The sequence below is a fragment of the Balaenoptera ricei genome, chromosome 14, assembly GCF_028023285.1.
Source record: "Balaenoptera ricei isolate mBalRic1 chromosome 14, mBalRic1.hap2, whole genome shotgun sequence".
Taxonomy (NCBI): domain Eukaryota; kingdom Metazoa; phylum Chordata; class Mammalia; order Artiodactyla; family Balaenopteridae; genus Balaenoptera; species Balaenoptera ricei.
Window position 1 is genome coordinate 70927593 of NC_082652.1, and position 18810 is coordinate 70946402.

General features: G+C 38.5%; 1 protein-coding gene across 1 annotated transcript in view; it reads left to right on the top strand.

Moving 5' to 3' along the window:
- The first annotated feature begins 322 nt into the window (after positions 1 to 322).
- The window catches only part of ME2 (malic enzyme 2), a 63542-nt gene continuing 45054 nt past the window's right edge, over positions 323 to 18810 (top strand). Inside the window, exon 1 of the mRNA XM_059894480.1 lies at positions 323 to 568. The gene's annotated coding sequence lies outside the window, so the exon portion shown is untranslated. The remainder of the gene's footprint in view (positions 569 to 18810) is intronic.

The window sequence follows — 18810 nt, forward strand, 5'->3', positions numbered from 1 at the left end:
ATCGCGCGAACGCGCAGCCATCACCATCAACCATACCGCCAGCCGCGGGAATGCGAAGTCGGCTGTAGCCAGCCCCAGGTCTTTTCGTGGGGCGGTGGTTATCGTCTTTATATCCGGACTCCTCCCACCCTACACGACCCCTCTCTCACTCCTTGGGGTCGGGCCCTTAAGGGCATGCACCTGGCCCCAAATGGTAACCTCTAGCCACCAGACAGAGTACGGTCCTGCGAAGCTAGAACGCGGGTGCGCCGGTCGCGAAACCTCAAAGCGGAGCCCCGCCCCTCAAGGCTGGCTTCCTGCCTCCGTATTGGTCTGCGCGCCCGTCAGTCTCCCCCCATGGGGCCGCGCCGGCGGTACTCCCTGTTCCCTCTTCTCAGTACGCGGATTTACTGGTTGCCTCGGCTAGTAGCCAGCCGACCCAGCCAGTTCGATCCTGACCTGGAGCCGGCTCCGGGAAGCCTCGAGCAGGGGAGGGCCGAACTCGGCCGGAGCTGAGCATCATCCGGGTGGGCTGCGAGGCCGCGGCCTCTCCGCCGGCAGCACCACCTGTCGCCTGGCTAGACGTCGGGTAAGGCTCCGCACGGCTCGCAGCTGCGGGCGGCCTGCCGCGGCGGGGCCCGGGCGGGAGTTCCGGGATGGGAGCGGCGCCGGTCTCCTCACCCCGGCCCGGGGAGCCGAGCGCGGACCCGCTGCCGGCCTCCGCGCGTGCGGCCCACAAGGTCCCAGCTTGGCGGATGGGAGGGCGGGGTGAAGGGAAGGGGTTCGTCGAGTCCTGGCTGAGAGCGTGGGGAACGGTGGGGTCTCGGCAACCCCTGTTTGACCGTGGGCGGCTCTTCCCTGGCGCACGGTTTGGGGACGCGACTTCCCGGTCGAGACTCGCTAGTCCCAGGGCGCCCCGCCTTCCTGACCTGGAGTAAGGCCCTGCGGCTTCCTTAACAGGAGCATCTCTTCTACCCTTTACTCCCGCGCCCCTTAAAGACCGATTTTGTGGCTCCAAATCCCTTTATCGAATAGTTCTCTTTTTCTGCAGGGATGAATTAATGGCAGGAGTTAGGCATTTTGTTTGTGTGTTGTGATTGATCCTTGCTTTAATGGAAGTTTGTTGCAGGCTAGAAAGTTCTAAGATTGGAACGGTTCTGTCCATTCATGTGAAATGACATCTGTGGACCAAGTTTGGCAGGTGTTTCTTTGATGCTGGTGATATCCATTTCTGCTTGTGTGGTGTTACATTGAGGTCCCGGATTTGACTTTCTTGGTTCCAAAGATAATTCTAGAAAATTTCCGTTGCCGTTTAGTGAGAAGAAGCTTAATCAAAATAACAGATCTCAACAGAAGTGCTTCCTTACAAAACGTGTAATCGCCTATCTGTTTGATTTACCTTCTTAATGTTTGTGGCAGTCACTTGAAAACAAAACAGTTGATAGCACTGTTATTTCTTTTAGTGTTGCAACTGATAACATGGAAGCACGTATTAATTGTTAATCATTGTTAATCAGGAGCCGAGCGCTGTTTTCTGCAAGAATTATTTCAAAATAATGCCCTGAGGTTGGTACTCTTTATTATCTCCAGGTTACAAATGAAAATTAGAAAGGCTAAGTAACTTACCCAAGGTCACAGGTTTTACGTGGCAAAGCCTGGATTCGAACTCAGGCAATCTAACTTAATAGCTCCAGCCTCCTCTTAAGCTTGTATGCTCCTTAAGCATTGTTCATGCTGTAAAGCTAAGTGCAGTGTTGTGCTCCTAAGTTTTGATCTTTAGTTGCCAAGCATCCTGGAAATTAGAGAAGAAACAGTCATTTCCTTACAACCCCCCCCCCCACATACACAGCTGTGTGTGTGCGCGTGTGTGTATACATATATATATACACACACTATAGTAGTTACGCAAATGATAGGTAAATATATATTGTGTAACTACTATAACTAGTTGAGTTATGTTACATGGTTTGCAGAAATAAAGGAAAAATGTTTAGTGTTATCTTCTAATAGTGGACCTTTAAATAATAAACTTTGAGCACTGATTTATAATCTGTTATCTGATTCTTTTATGGTAGCTATAAAGACTTAATTAAAAGTTAGGCATAGAGGCTAGAAATGCTGATATACCTTTACCATATGTTAAAAGGAAATGTTGGGCTATGCTTTTGTAGAAGTTTTGCATTCTCTTGAGAATTAAAACTTACTCTTGCTCAATAGTTATTCCTGAGAAAGAACCGCTTACAGGTTTCACTCTTAGAAGGTGTTTATGTATAATGTTTTTGTCTTTTAATAAATTTGTTATGAAAATGCATTAAAAATTCATAAAGAAAAAACCCATTTACCATTTGAGAATTTCTTTTGTAAATTAACTCTTACCGTAATGCTGTTTGTGCATAAATTGTATTTAATTTCATATAAAAAAGTAAGCTATTCTGAACTACATTACATTTTATATTAAGTTAAACTAAAATTAATTATAATTTATATTGGTGAATTTCAGACCAACTTAACCATATTTTAAAACATAAATAACTATGGACACCAAGGGGGGAAAGCTGCGGGAGGGTGGGGATGGTGGTGTGATGAATTGGGCGATTGGGATTAACATGTATACACTGATGTGTATAAAATTGATGACTAATAAGAACCTGCTGTATAAAAAAATAAAATAAAATTTAAAAAAACAGTTAAAAATAAATAACACTAAAATGTATAGTTGTTTACTGAGGGTCAATATTACAGAACAAAATTCATACTAAATATCAAAATTACTCCACATGTGATTTAATAAAACAGTAACCATTTTATTAAAAGTTAATTATTTTATTTGACAGTCACCACTTTGATTATATGGCTGCATATTGTACCTGCCTTGATCAATATGTACAAATTTCAAAAGTTATGAAAAATATATTGATTATGTAGATATTGTTTAGGATGACATTTGGTATTTGTCTGGATCTGTATGTCATCCAGATTCTCATTCTTGACCTAGAGATTTAATTTGAAATAGTTTAAATAAATGTTAACCATGATTTTCCTCATAGCCTCCTTTTAAACAAAAAACTTTTTATTGAAGTATAGTTAATATACAAACCTCATAGCCTCTTTTTTTTTTTTTTAAGTTATTTTTTTGGCTGTGTTGGGTCTTCATTGCCGTGTGCGGGCTTTCTCTAGTTGCGGCAAGTGGAGGCTACTTTTTGTTGCGGCGCGCGGGCTTCTCATTGCGGTGGCTTCTCTTGTTGCAGAGCACTGTCTAGGCCCGTGGGCTTCAGTAGTTGTAGCACGCAGGCTCAGTAGTTGTGGCTCACGGGCTTAGTTGCTCTGCGGCATGTGGGATCTTCCCAGACCAGGGCTCGAACCCGTGTCCCCTGCATTGACAGGCAGATTCTTAACCACTGCGCCACCAGGGAAGCCCCCTCATAGCCTCTTAATACGGATTTTACATTGGAAGATGTTGATGCAGAAACAGGCATTTAGAAAGCATCTTCTGACCTCTTCAGTTTATTACTACTAATAACAATAATGCATAGATAAATAACATTTATAGAGCACTTAGAGGGCACTGTGATAATCATCTTACATGGATTACCTAATTTTAATCTTAAAATGGCCCTATTTAGTAGGTCCTGTTGTTTATCATCTCCATTCAAGTGATGAGATAACTGCAGTCCAAGGAGATTGAGGCTTAACTCCGACTTACTCAAGATCATGGAGCTAGCAGTGTAGCAGGGGCAAAGCTAGGATTTAAGTCCAGTGGTCTGATTCCAGAGCTTGCCTTTGACCACTCTGCCAGATTGCCTGGATATGGATTTTATTGAATAAACCAAGTAAAGTGGTCGAGCTCTTTATGATGATGATAAAAAAGCTCTAAGGGGTTGATGCTTTGTTTAAATATTATCATTACTGCACACAACTGCAAAATAGAGTTTTCCTTCCCCTTCCCTACTTTATTGATAAGAAAAGTGAGACTTAAGTTAGGGGTTCCCAGACCGTTGGACTTCATGGGTAAGTTAAAAAAAGAAAAGTGTGTGTGTAGGGGGGCAGTTGGGACCAGACGTAAGATCACCAACTTTTAATTCTGTCAAGGTTATGGACCTTTTTAAAAACTACTACAATCTACCATCCCCATCCTTTCAAAACAAAAAAAATTTTTTTTTACCACCAAAAAGGGAGGAAGATAATTACAACATGAAAACGCAGACAATAAATTTAGTATTATGAAAAACTATACTGAAACCACGCACCTCAGATTGGAACTTGAACCCACGCGGCCGGGACTCAAACCTGGCCAAAACCCAGACTGGGACTTGAACCCACGAGGCCAGGACTCGAACCCAGGGAAAACCCACAGTCTTCCAACTGAGATCACACACCTGGTTTCAGGACTTAATGAAGCTCAGGTTCTTGATGTCTCATCGCAGAAAGAATTCAGTGAGAGACAAAGTGACAGGTAAGAAGTAGGATTATTTAGAGAGAAACACACTCCGCAGAGAGAGTGTGGGCCATCTCAGAAGGCAAGTGCGGCCTTGGGAGAAATGCACTCCACAAACAGAGCGTGGGCCATCTCAGAAGGTGAGAAAGGCACCAGGGTACGGGGTTGTCAGTGTTTATAGTGGTGGGTAATTTCATAGGCTAATGAGTGAGAGGAGTATTCCAGCTGTTGCGGGAAGGGGCAGGGATTTCCAGGAATTGGGCCACCGCCCACTTTTTGATCCTTATGGTCACCTTAGAACTGTCATGGCACCTGTGGGTTTGTCATTTAGCTTGCTGATGTGTTACAGTGAGCGTCTACTGAGGCTCGAGGTCTAATGGAAGTCAACTTGTCCACCGTCTTGGACCCATTTGGTTCTAATCCGTTTATGTCATGTCCTTGGGCTATGTCATTCTTTCAAAGGTTGTGCCCTGCCCCCTTCCCTCCTGTTTCAATACTACGTTGTCCTAGTTTTTCTCATTTGGTTAGACTAGTGAAAAACGTGTCCCAGACAGACACCAATTCAGAGACCATTTGGGAATGCTTGGGTAACATAACTGATTCCAAACTGGTAATTAGCTACATCCAGATTCAGACTGACGGCAGAGCTTGTGCTCACTGTACCTAGTCATGACCTCTCTCTAATTTTGGTCTATTACATTGAACTTCTGCTTTCTACCCCCAGCTAGGGAGCCAGGGAGAGTGTTCTCCAGCAGCCAGTGGCCTAGCGGTTTCAGTCCCAGTCCAGTTTATAAACACCACCCAGAGAGTAAATTCACTAACCCCCAGGGTAAGGCAGGATGAATGGCACACCAGAGGGAGAAACCACAGGCATACCTCAATATCCAGGAAACTCAGGTAAGCAGCTTGAGTTTTCATATTTATTCAGAACGGGAAGCCCCACCTTATTTTGTTTCCTGTTTTTACTTCACTCATTTTTACAGTTCTTCCATCCTGTCTGTATAACATGAGGAGTTAGGTGTGGGTTTTCCCCATTTTGTCCTGTTGCCTCCAGCTGCTATTAAGCCTGCTGTCTGTCTGTCTCTCTCCTTAGTCCTTGGTTCTATTTTTGGCAGAGATTGATTTTTCTCCTTAAGTTGTTTCTTAACTTATGCCTACTTGTTTTAAAGACACTATTAAAATTACTTTTATATTTTATTTTACTCTCTATCACTTAGTCATAAAGTAATAATTTGAGTGCTGTAACACTTTACTCTTTAAGTCTTTAATACTCTTCTGCATCCATTCTCTCATTTGATCATTACAGTTACCTGTGAGGTAGATTTAAAAGGTAATCTTTATTTTACAGACTAAATTCAGTATTTGATAGAAGCAAAATTTTAGCCAGGAGCTGAAAATAGAAGATTTTATATGTCAGAATGCTGATCTTAAGTTAACTACTGAAGGGAAAAACTGTTTCTTCCTACTCACAGACTCAACTCTTCTGGCCCCCAAATGTGTTTTTTCCCCACACCCAGGAATTCTCCAGCTCTAGGCAGACACTGATGGGGTGTGCTACAACTTAATTCTAACACTGTCTACCTGGAGGTAACTTCGGATCACACAAGTTAGGGACTCAGCCCGGAAAGACCCCCCACTTCAGATGCCAGTCGCAAGCCCCAGGTTTTGACCTATCCTTCTTACCAACCAGCTGTAAATCAGGGCTTCCCACAACCCCTTCCTCAGGTTAGATCATTTGCTGTAATGGCTCACAGAACTCAGGGAGACACTTTACTTATATTTACCGGTTTCTTATAAAAGGATACAACTCAGGAACAGATGGAAAAGACACATAGGACTAGGTATTGGGGTCGGGGAGGGCATGGCACTTCCTTGTCCTCTGCGCTTGCCACCCCCCAGCACCTAGGTGTGTTCACCAACCTGAAAGCTCATCAACTCTCCTTGTTCAAAAGTTTTTATGGATCTTAATTGCCATCGTTCCCACCCCCTTTCCCGGGGGAACTGGAGTGGTACTGAAAGCTCCCACTCTCTAATAATCACTTGGTCTTTCTGGTGACCGAGGTTCTGTAGTGACCTCACCCTAAGTCACCTCATTAGCATAAACTCAGGTCTGATCAAAAGGGGCTGCTTATGAATAACAAAAGATACTCCTGTCACTCAAGAAATTCCAGCAGTTTTTAGGAACTCTGTACAAGAACTGGGGACCAAGACCAAATATATTTCTTATTACACCACAAGTACTAATTGCAAAGTGTATTTTTCTCAGATAGTCTTTGATTTTAAATAAACTAAAAGGTATTCCATACTGTTTTAGATTTTCCTACCTCACCAATATGCTGCAATACTAATCCAGTCTTTTGGTACCAAAGTTTTAATTGTGATAAATAATGCTTTCTCTCCTGGAAGAACCACACAAACATGATCAGGGCTGCACTTTCAATTTCTGTCTTTCAAAATTTATTTTGAAATAATTTGAAAGACGTGGTTGTATACATCATACTTCTTGGCCCCTTAATACTTCGCTGTGTATTTTCAGAAAAGGATACCTCTTACATATGGTTATCGAACTCAGAATATTTAAAATTATACAGGACGTTTATGTAAGTTACAATATATCTCCCAGTTTTGCCAGTTATCCCAGTAATATCCTTGATGGCATTTTGGGGGATCAGGTTTTGCATTTCGTTGTCCTATCTGTCCGGTCTTCTTTAAATTGCAATGGTTCTTTAGTGTTTTTCATGGCATTTACATTTTTGAAGAAAACCAATCAGTTATTTTATGGTGTCTCTCTTGATTCTTTTTTATTACCATTATTGAAATACATTTCACATAGAACATTGTGTAAATTTAAGGTGTACAACAGGTTAATTTGATACACTGTAATATTGCCACTGTACTGATAATTAGCACCTCTGCACATTATGTAATTATAATTTCTTTTTACTGGTTGGAATAATTAAGTTCTAGTCTCTTTGCAAGTTAGATGATTATAATACAGTACTGTTGTCTGTGTTCACTATGTATTAGATCTCTAGGACTTATCTCTTAGGCCTCTTGCTGAAAGTTTGTACCTTTAAACAACATCTGTCCTATCCCTTTCCCCAATTCCCGTCTCTCATGATTCTTGATGTGCTTATGATCATTTAGATTTCTTGTTTTCTGCCCATATTTAGGTAGCACATTTATATGAAATATCCAGAATAGGTAAATACAAAAATACAGAAAGCAGATTGGTGGTTGCAGTCACTGGGGAAGTGGGGAAAACTGCTTAATGGGTATGGTATTTCCTTCTGGGATGATGAAAATGTTTTGGAACTAGATAGAGGTGGTTGTACAACATTATGGATTTTCTAAATCCCTCTGAATTGTTTATTTTAAAACAGTTTATTTTGTTATGTGGATTTCATCTCCATAAAAATTAACTTAAAATACTAATGTAGATGATTTTGCTGCACCCCCATATACAGCCCATGGATTTCTCAGCAAAAAGAAATTCCATTTAAAAACTATTGCATGAAGAAAGATACACAAGATGAAAAGGCAGAGGGCTACATACCAGATGAAGGAACAAGATAAAAACCCAGAAAAACAACTAAATGAAGTGGAGATAGGCAACCTTCCAGAAAAAGAATTCAGAATAATGATAGTGAAGATGATCCAGGACCTCGGAATAAGAATGGAGGCAAAGATCGAGAAGATGCAAGAAATGTTTAACAAAGGTCTAGAAGAATTAAAGAACAAACAAACAGAGATGAACAATACAATAACTGAAATGAAAACTACACTAGAAGGAATCAATAGCAGAATAACTGAGGCAGAAGAACGGATAAGTGACCTGGAAGACAGAATGGTGGAATTCACTGCTGCGGAACAAACTAAAGAAAAAAGAATGAAAAGAAATGAAGACAGCCTAAGAGACCTCTGGGACAACATTAAATGCAACAACATTCGCATTATAGGGGTCCCAGAAGGAGAAGAGAGAGAGAAAGGACCAGAGAAAATATTTGAAGAGATTATAGTCGAAAACTTCCCTAACATGGGAAAGGAAATAGCCACCCAAGTCCAGGAAGCACAGAGAGTCCCATACAGGATAAACCCAAGGGGAAACATGCTGAGACACATAGTAATCAAACTGGCAAAAATTAAAGACAAAGAAAAATTATTGAAAGCAGCAAGGGAGAAACGACAAATAACATACAAGGGAACTCCCATAAGGTTAACAGCTGATTTCTCAGCAGAAACTCTACAATCCAGAAGGGAGTGGCATGATATACTTAAAGTGATGAAAGGGAAGAACCTACAACCAAGATTACTCTACCCGGCAAGGATCTCATTCAGATTTGATGGAGAAATCAAAAGCTTTACAGACAAGCAAAAGCTAAGAGAATTCAGGACCACCAAACCAGCTCTACAACAAATGCTAAAGGAACTTCTCTAAGTGTGAAGCACAGAGAAGAAAAGGACCTACAAAAACAAACCCATAACAATTAAGAAAATGGTCATAGGAACATACATATCGATAATTACCTTAAACGTGAATGGATTAAATGCTCCAACCAAAAGACACAGGCTTGCTGAATGGATACAAAGACAAGACCCATATATATGCTGTCTACAAGAGACCCACTTCAGACCTAGGGACACATACAGACTGAAAGTGAGGGGATGGAAAAAGATATTCCATGCAAATGGAAATCAAAAGAAAGGTGGAGTAGCTATACTCATATCAGATAAAATTGACTTTAAAATAAAGAATGTTACAAGAGACAAGGATGGACACTACATAATGATCAAGGGATCAATCCAAGAAGAAGATATAACAATTATAAATATATGTGCACCCAACATAGGAGCACCTCAATACATAAGGCAACTGCTAACAGCTATAGAAGGGGAAATCGACAGTAACACAATAATAGTGGGGGACTTTAACACCTCACTTACACCAATGGACAGATCATCCAAAATGAAAATAAATAAGGAAACAGAAGCTTTAAATGACACAATAGACCAGATAGATTTAATTGATATTTATAGGACATTCCATCCAAAAACAGCAGATTACACTTTCTTCTCAAGTGCACACGGAACATTCTCCAGGATAGATCACATCTTGGGTCACAAATCAAGCCTCAGTAAATTTAAGAAAATCGAAATCACATCAAGCATCTTTTCTGACCACAACACTATGAGATTAGAAATCAATTACAGGGAAAAAAACGTAAAAAACACAAACACATGGAGGCTAAACAATACGTTACTAACTAACCAAGAGATCACTGAAGAAATCAAAAAATACCTAGAGACAAATGACAATGAACATACGATGATCCAAAACCTATGGGATGTGGCAAAAGCAGTTCTAAGAGGGAAATTTATAGCTATACAAGCCTACATGAAGAAACAAGAAAAATCTCAAGTAAACAATCTAAGCTTACACCTAAAGGAACTAGAGAAAGAAGAACAAACAAAACCCAAAGTTAGCAGAAGGAAAGAAATCATAACAATCAGAGCAGAAATAAATGAAATAGAAACAAAGAAAACAATAGCAAAGATCAGTAAAACTAAAAGCTGGTTCTTTGAGAAGATAAACAAAATTGATAAGCCATTAGCCAGACTCATCAAGAAAAAGAGGGAGAGGACTCAAATCAATAAAATTAAAAATGAAAAAGGAGACGTTACAACAGACACCGCAGAAATACAAAGCATCCTAAGAGACTACTACAAGCAACTCTATGCCAATAAAATGGACAACCTGGAAGAAAGGGACAAATTCTTAGAAAGGTATAACCTTCTAAGACTGAACCAGAAAGAAACAGAAAATATGAACAGACCAATCCCAAGTAATGAAATTGAAACTGTGATTAAAAATCTTCCAACAAACAAAAGTCCAGGACCAGATGGCTTCACAGGTGAATTCTATCAAACATTTAGAGAAGAGCTAACACCCATCCTTCTCAAACTCTTCCAAAAAATTGCAGAGGAAGGAACACTCCCAAACTGATTCTATGACGCCACCATCACCCTGATACCAAAACCAGACAAAGATACTACAAAAAAACAAAATTACAGACCAATATCACTGATGAATATAGATGCAAAAATCCTCAACAAAATATTGGCAAACAGAATCCAACAACACATTAAAAGGATCATACACCACGATCAAGTAGGATTTATCCCAGGGATGCAAGGATTCTTCAATATATGCAAATCAATCAATGTGATACACCATATTAACAAATTGAAGAATAAAAACCATATGATCATCTCAATAGATGCAGAAAAAGCTTTTGACAAAATTCAACACCCATTTATGATAAAAACTCTCCAGAAAGTGGGCATAGAGGGAACTTTCCTCAACATAATAAAGGCCATATACGACAAACCCACAGCAAACATCATTCTCAATGGTGAAAAACTGGAAGCATTTCCTCTAAGATCAGGAACAAGACAAGGATGTCCACTCTCACCACTATTATTCAACATAGTTTTGGATGTCCTAGCCACGGCAATCAGAGAAGAAAAAGAAATAAAAGGAATACAAATTGGAAAAGAAGAAGTAAAACTGTCACTGTTTGCAGATGACATGATACTATACATAGAGAATCCTAAAAATGCCACCAGAAAACTACTAGAGTTAATCAATGAATTTGGTAAAGTTGCAGGATACAAAATTAATGCACAGAAATCTCTTGCATTCCTATACACCAATGATGAAAAATCTGAAAGAGAAATTATGGAAACACTCCCATTTACCACTGCAACAAAAAGAATAAAATATCTAGGACTAAACCTACCTAGGGAGACAAAAGACCTGTATGCAGAAAACTATAAGACACTGATGAAAGAAATTAAAGATGATACCAACAGGTGGAGAGATACACCATGTTCTTGGATTGGAAGAATCAATATTGTGAAAATGACTCTACTACCCAAAGCAATCTACAGATCCAATGCAATCCCTATCAAATTACCAATGGCATTTTTTACGGAACTAGAACAAATCATCTTAAAATTTGTATGGAGGCAAAAAAGACCCCGAATAGCCAAAGCAGTCTTGAGGGAAAAAAACGGAGCTGGAGGAATCAGACTCCCTGACTTCAGACTATACTACAAAGCTACAGTAATCAAGACAATATGGTACTGGCACAAAAACGGAAACGTAGATCAGTGGAACGGGATAGAAAGCCCAGAGGTAAACCCACGCACCTATGGTCAACTAATCTATGACAAAGGAGGCAAAGATATACAATGGATAAAAGACAGTCTCTTCAATAAGTGTTGCTGGGAAAACTGGACAGCTACATGTAAAAGAATGAAATTAGAACACTCCCTAACACCATACACAAAAATAAACTCAAAATGGATTTGAGACCTAAATGTAAGACCGGACACTATAAAACTCTTAGAGGAAAACATAGGAAGAACACTCTTTGACATCAATCACAGCAAGATCTTTTTTGATCCACCTCCTAGAGTAATGGAAATAAAAACAAAAATAAACAAATGGGACCTAATGAAACTTCAAAGCTTTTGCACAGCAAAGGAAACCATAAGCAAGATGAAAAGACATCCCTCAGAATGGGAGAAAATATTTGCAAACGAATCAACGGACAAAAGATTAATCTCCAAAATATATAAACAGCTCATTCAGCTCAATATTAAAGAAACAAACAACCCAATCCAAAAATGGGCAGAAGACCTAAATAAACATTTCTCCAAAGAAAACATACAGATGGCCAAGAAGCACATGAAAAGATGCTCAACATCACTAATTATTAGAGAAATGCAAATCAAAACTACAATGAGGTATCACCTCACACCAGTTAGAATTGGCATCATCAGAAAATCTACAAACAACAAATGCTGGAGTGGGTGTGGAGAAAAGGGAACCCTCTTGCACTGTTGGTGGGTATGTAAATTGATACAGCCACTATGGAGAACAGTGTGGAGGTTCCTTAAAAAACTAAAAATAGAATTACCATATGACCCAGCAATCCCACTACTGGGCATATACCCAGAGAAAACCGTAATTCAAAAAGACACATGCACCCCAATGTTCATTGCAGCACTATTTACAATAACCAGGTCATGGAAGCAACCTAAATGCCCATCGACAGACGAATGGTTAAAGAAGTTGTGGTACATATATACAATGGAATATTACTCAGCCATAAAAAGGAACAAAATTGAGTCATTTGCTGAGACGTGGATAGATCTAGAGATTGTCATACAGAGTGAAGTAAGTCAGAAAGAGAAAAACAAATATCGTCTATTAACGCATGTATGTGGAACCTAGAAAAATGGTACAGATGAGCCGGTTTGCAGGGCAGAAGTTGAGACACAGATGTAGAGAACAGACATATGGACATCAAGGGGGGAAAACTGCGGTGGAGTGGGGATGGTGGTGTGCTGATTTGGGCGATTGGGATTGACATGTATACACTGATGTGTATAAAATTGATGACTAACAAGAACCTGCAGTATAAAAACCAACAAAACAACTAATACTAAACTTTCATTGGGTTATTTGTATGGAAATATGTTAATATAAATGTTTCAGACATTACATGAAATTTCTAAAAATCTTATATGTTCTGGTATAATGTTATAAGTCATAATTCTAGTTATTACTTTAAAATGTATATCTCAGAAATAAAAAAAAAGAAGATTAACTATGAGTTGAACCTGGATGATGGATACAGAAGAGTTCATTATACTGCTATTTTTGTTTATATTTTATTGTTTTTATTGTTTTCTATAATAAAATGTTTTTTAAAAAAATAAAAATGAAAAAAATTTTAAAAAATATAAACTATTGCATGATAATTATAATGGTTTATGATGATTAAAGAAATAAATGAGCGTTGCAAATTGATATTTAGTAGGAGAATTGATATGCAGAAGAATCTATTATATTCCCATCAGTAAATATTTAAGGTTTAATGTATTATGTAGTTTTCCATTTTGAAAAATTCTCATAATGTTTGCGATGGATGTGAAATGACAGAAACATGTTTTCAAGACAATTTGCATGATTTTTAAATATTACATAACAGGTTTTCTAAAAAAAAATTTTAGTACACTGAATTTAAATATTGAATAATATTAGTACCTTAAAATTTGACGTCTAGATTAAGAATCTGGATGGCTTCACTTCCTCTGAAAGTGTGTGCTCCAGGCTTTTCTCTTATTTACATTTCCACCTTCAACCTAAACTGTCCCACACCTGTTTACATTGAAATCACTTCCATGAAAACACTTGCTGTTTACTAGATGTTTCATACCTTGTGTAATACACTTGTGTGGATTAGAAAAAGGGTAAATATTTGGCACACTGTAGTAGGTAATACATAAAAAGTAGCAATGATTATTATCCAAGGACTTAGACTGTTGTCAGGAAAAGTAAATCTTTGCCTTCACCTTATGTTTTGTTACTCTTTTATAATCCCTTACAACCTGTACCAACATAACTGTATTTTTTTAACATCTTTATTGGAGTATAATTGCTTTACATTGTTGTGTTAGTTGCTGCTGTATAACAAAGTGAACCAGCTATACATATACATATATCCCCATATCCCCTCCCTCTTGCATCTCCCTCCTACCCTCCGAATCCCACCCCTCTAGGTGGTCACAAAGCACTGAGCTGATCTCCCTGTGCTATGTGGCTGCTTCCCACCAGCTATCTATTTTACATTTGGTAGTGTGTATATGTCCATGCCACTCTCTCACTTCGTCCCAGCTTACCCTTCCCCCTGCCCGTGTCCTCAAGTCCATTCTCTACATCTGCGTCTTTATTCCTGTCCTGCCCCTAGGTTCTTCAGAACCTTTTTTTTTTTTTTTAATTCTCTATATAAGTGTTAGCATACAGTATTTGTTTTTCTCTTTCTGACTTACTGCACTCTGAATGACAGATTCTAGGTCCATCCACCTTACTACAATTAACTCAATTTCGTTTCTTTTTGTGGCTGAGTTATATTCCATTATATATGTGCCACATCTTTATCCATTCATCTGTCAGTGGACACTTAGGTTGCTTCCATGTCCTGACTATTGTAAATAGTGCTGCAGTGAACATTGTGGTACATGACTCTTTGAGTTATGGTTTTCTCAGGGTATATGCCTAGTAGTTGGATTGCTTGGTCATATGGTAGTTCTATTTTTAGTTTTTTAAGGAACCTCCATACTGTTCTCCATAGTGGCTGTATCAATTTACATTCCCACTAACAGTGTAGGAGGGTTCCCTTTTCACTGCACCCTCTGCAGCACTTATTGTAGATTTTTTGATGATGGCCATTCTGACTGGTGTGAGGTGATACCTCACTGTAGTTTTCATTTGCATTTCTCTAATGATTAGTTATGTTGAGCATCCTTTCATGTGTTTGTTGGCAATCTTTATATCTTCTTTGGAGAAAGGTCTAGGTCTTCTGCCCATTTTTGGATTGAGTGTTTGTTTTTTTGATATTGAGCTGCATGAGCTGCTTGTATATTTTGGAGATTAATCCTTTGTCCGTTGATTTGTTTGCAAATATTTTCTCCCATTCTAAGGGTTGTCTTTTCGTCTTGTTTATAGTTTCCTTTGCTGTGCAAAAGCTTTTAAGTTTCATTATGTCCCATTTGTTTATTTTTGGTTTTATTTCCATTTCTCTAGGAGGTGGGTCAGAAAGGATCTTGTTGTGATTTATGCCATAGAGTGTTCTGCCTATGTTTTCCTCTAAGAGTTTTATAGTGTCTCGCCTTACATTTAGGTCTTTAGTCCATTTTGAGTTTATTTTTGTGTATGGTGTTAGGAAGTGTTCTAATTTCATTCTTTTACATGTAGCTGTCCAGTTTTCCCAGCACCACTTATTGAAGAGGCTGTCTTTTCTCCATTGTATATTCTTGCCTAATTTATCAAAGATAAGGTGACCATATGTGCGTGGGTTTATCTCTGGGCTTTCTGTCCTGTTCCACTGATCTATATTTCTGTTTTTGTGCCAGTACTGTAGCTTTTTAGTATAGTCTGAAGTCAAGGAACCTGATTCCTCCAGCTCCGTTTTTCTTTCTCAAGATTGCTTTGGCTATTTGGGGTCTTTTGTCTTTCCATACAAATTGTGAAATTTTTTGTTCTAGTTCTGTGCAAAATGCCATTGGTAGTTTGATAGGGATTACATTGAATCTGTAGATTGCTTTGGGTAGTATAGTCATTTCACAATGTTGATTCTTCCAATGCAAGAACATGGTATATCTCTCCATCTGTTTGTATCATCTTTAATTTCTTTCATCAGTGTCTTATAGTTTTCTGCATATAGGTCTTTTGTCTCCTTAGGTAGGTTTATTCCTAGGTATTTTATTCTTTTTCTTGCAATGGTAAGTGAGAGTGTTTCTTTAATTCCTCTTTCAGATTTTTCATCATTTGTGTATAGGAATGCAAGAGATTTCTGTGCATTAATTTTGTATCCTGCTACTTTACCAGATTCATTGATTAGCTCTAGTAGTTTTCTGGTAGCATCTTTAGGATTCTCTGTGTATAGTATCAGGTCATCTGCAAACAGTGACAGTTTTACTTCTTCTTTTCCGATTTGGGTTCCTTTTATTTCTTTTTCTTCTCTGATTGCTGTGCCTAACACTTCCAAAACTATGTTGAATAATAGTGGTGAGAGTGGACAACCTTGTTTTGTTCCTGATCTTAGTGGAAATGGTTTCAGCTTTTCACCATTGAGAACGATGCTGGCTGTAGGTTTGTCATATATGGCCTTTATTATGTTGAGGTGAGTTCCCTCTATGCCTACTTTCTGGAGGGTTTTTATCATAAATGGGTGTTGAATTTTGTCGAAAGCTTTCTCTGCATCTATTGAGATGATCATATGGGTTTTATCCTTCAGTTTGTTTATATGGTGTATCACATTGATTGATTTTTGTTTATTGAAGAATCCTTGCATTCCTGGGATAAACCCCACTTGATCACGGTGTATGATCCCTTTAATGTGCTGTTGGATTCTGTTTGCTAGTATTTTGCTGAGGATTTTTGCATCTATGTTCATCAGTGATATTCGCCTGTAGTTTTCTTTTTTTGTGACATATCTGTCTGGTTTTGGTATCACGGTGATGGTGGCCTCATAGAATGAGTTTTGGAGTGTTCCTCCCTCTGCTATATTTTGGAAGAGTTTGAGAAGGATTGGTGTTAGCTCTTCTCTAAATGTTCAATAGAATTTGCCTGTGAAGCCATCTGGTCTTGAGCTTTTGTTTGTTGGAAGATTTTTAAGCACAGTTTCAATTCCAGTGCTTGTGATTGGTCTGTTAATATTTTCTATTTCTTCCTAGTTCAGTCTCGGAAGGTTGTGCTTTTCTAAGAATTTGTCCATTTCTTCCAGGTTGTCCATTTTATTGGCACAGAGTTGCTTGTAGTAATCTCTCATGATCCTTTGTATTTCTGCAGTGTCAGTTTTTACTTCTCCTTTTTCATTTCTAATTCTGTTGATTTGAGTCTTCTCCTTTTTTTTCTTGATGCGACTGGCTAATGGTTTATCAATTTTGTTTCTCTTCTCAAAGAACCAGCTTTTAGTTTTATTGATCTTTACTATTGTTTCCTTCACTTCTTTTTCATTTATGTCTGATCTGATCTTTATGATTTCTTTCCTTCTGCTAACTTCGGGGTTTTTTTTTTTCTTCTTTCTCTAATTGCTTTAGGTATAAGTTTAGCTTGTTTATTTGAGATGTTTCTTGTGTCTTGAGGTAGGATTGTATTGCTCTCAACTTCCCTCTTAGAACTGCTTTTGCTGCATCCCATAGGTTTTGGGCCGTCGTGTTTTGACTGTCATTTGTTTCTAGGTATTTTTTGATTTCCTCTTTGATTTCTTCAGTGATCTCTTGGTTATTTAGTAGTGTATTGTTTAACCTCCATGTGTTTGTATTTTTTACAGATTTTTTCCTGTAATGGATATCTAGTCTCATAGCGTTGTGGTCAGAAATGATACTTGATATGGTTTCAATTCTTAAATTTACCAGGGCTTGATTTGTGACCCAAGATATGATCCATCCTGGAGAATGTTCCATGAGCACTTGAGAAGAAAGTGTAATCTATTGTTTTTGGATGGAATGTCCTATAAATATCAATTAAGTCCATCTTGTATAATGTATCATTTAAAGCTTCTGTTTCCTTATTTATTTTTATTTTGGATGATATGTCCATTGGTGAAAGTGGGGTGTTAAACTCCCCTACTATGACTGTGTTACTGTCGATTTTCCCTTTTATGGCTGTTAGCACTTGCCTTATGTATTGAGGTGCTCCTATGTTGGGCGCATATATATTTACAATTGTTACGTCTTCTTCTTGGATTGATCCCTTGATCATTAGGTAGTGTCACTCTTTGTCTCTTGTAATAGTCTTTATTTTAAAGCCTATTTTGTCTGATATGAGAATTGCTACACCAGCTTTCTTTTGATTTCCATTTGCATGGAATATCTTTTTCCATCCCCTCTCTTTCAGTCTGTATGTGTCCCTGGGTATGACGTTGGTCTCTTGTAGGCAGCGTATTTACAGGTCTTGTTTTTGTATCCATTCAGCCAGTCTCTGTCTTTTGGTTGGAGCATTTAATCCATTTACATTTAAGGTGGTTATTGATATGTATGTTACTGTTACCATTTTCTTAATTGTTTTGGGTTGGTTATTGTAGGTCTTTTCCTTCTCTTGTGTTTCCTGCCTAGAGAAGTTCTTTTAGCATTTGTTGTAAAGCTGGTTTGGTGGTGCTGAATTCTCTTAGCTTTTGCTTGTCTGTAAAGGTTTTAATTTCTCCATCAAATCTGAACGAGATCCTTGCTGGGTAGAGTAATCTTGGTTGTAGGTTTTTCCCTTTCATCACTTTAAATATGTCCTGCCACTCCCCTCTGGCTTGCAGAGTTTCTGCTGAAAGGTCAGCTGTTAACCTTATGGGCATTCCCTTGTATGTTATTTGTTGCTTTTCCTTTGCTGCTTTTAATATTTTTCCTTTGTATTTAATTTTTGATAGTATGATTAATATGTGTCTTGGCGTGTTTCTCCTTGGATTTGTCCTGTATGGGGCTCTCTGCACTTCCTGGACTTGATTGACTATTTCCTTTCCCATATTAGGGAAGTTTACAACTATAATCTCTTCAAATATTTTCTCAGTCCCTTTCTTTTTCTCTTCTTCTTTTGGGACCCCTATAATTCGAATGTTGGTGCATTTAATGTTGTCCCAGAGGTCTCTGAGACTGTCCTCAATTCTTTTCATTCTTTTTTCTTTATTCTGCTCTGCGGTAGTTATTTCCACTATTTTATCTTCCAGGTCACTTATCTGTTCTTCTTCCTCAGTTATTCTGCTATTGATTCCTTCTAGAGAATTTTTTATTTCATTTATTGTGTTATTCATCATTGTTTGTTTGCTCTTTAG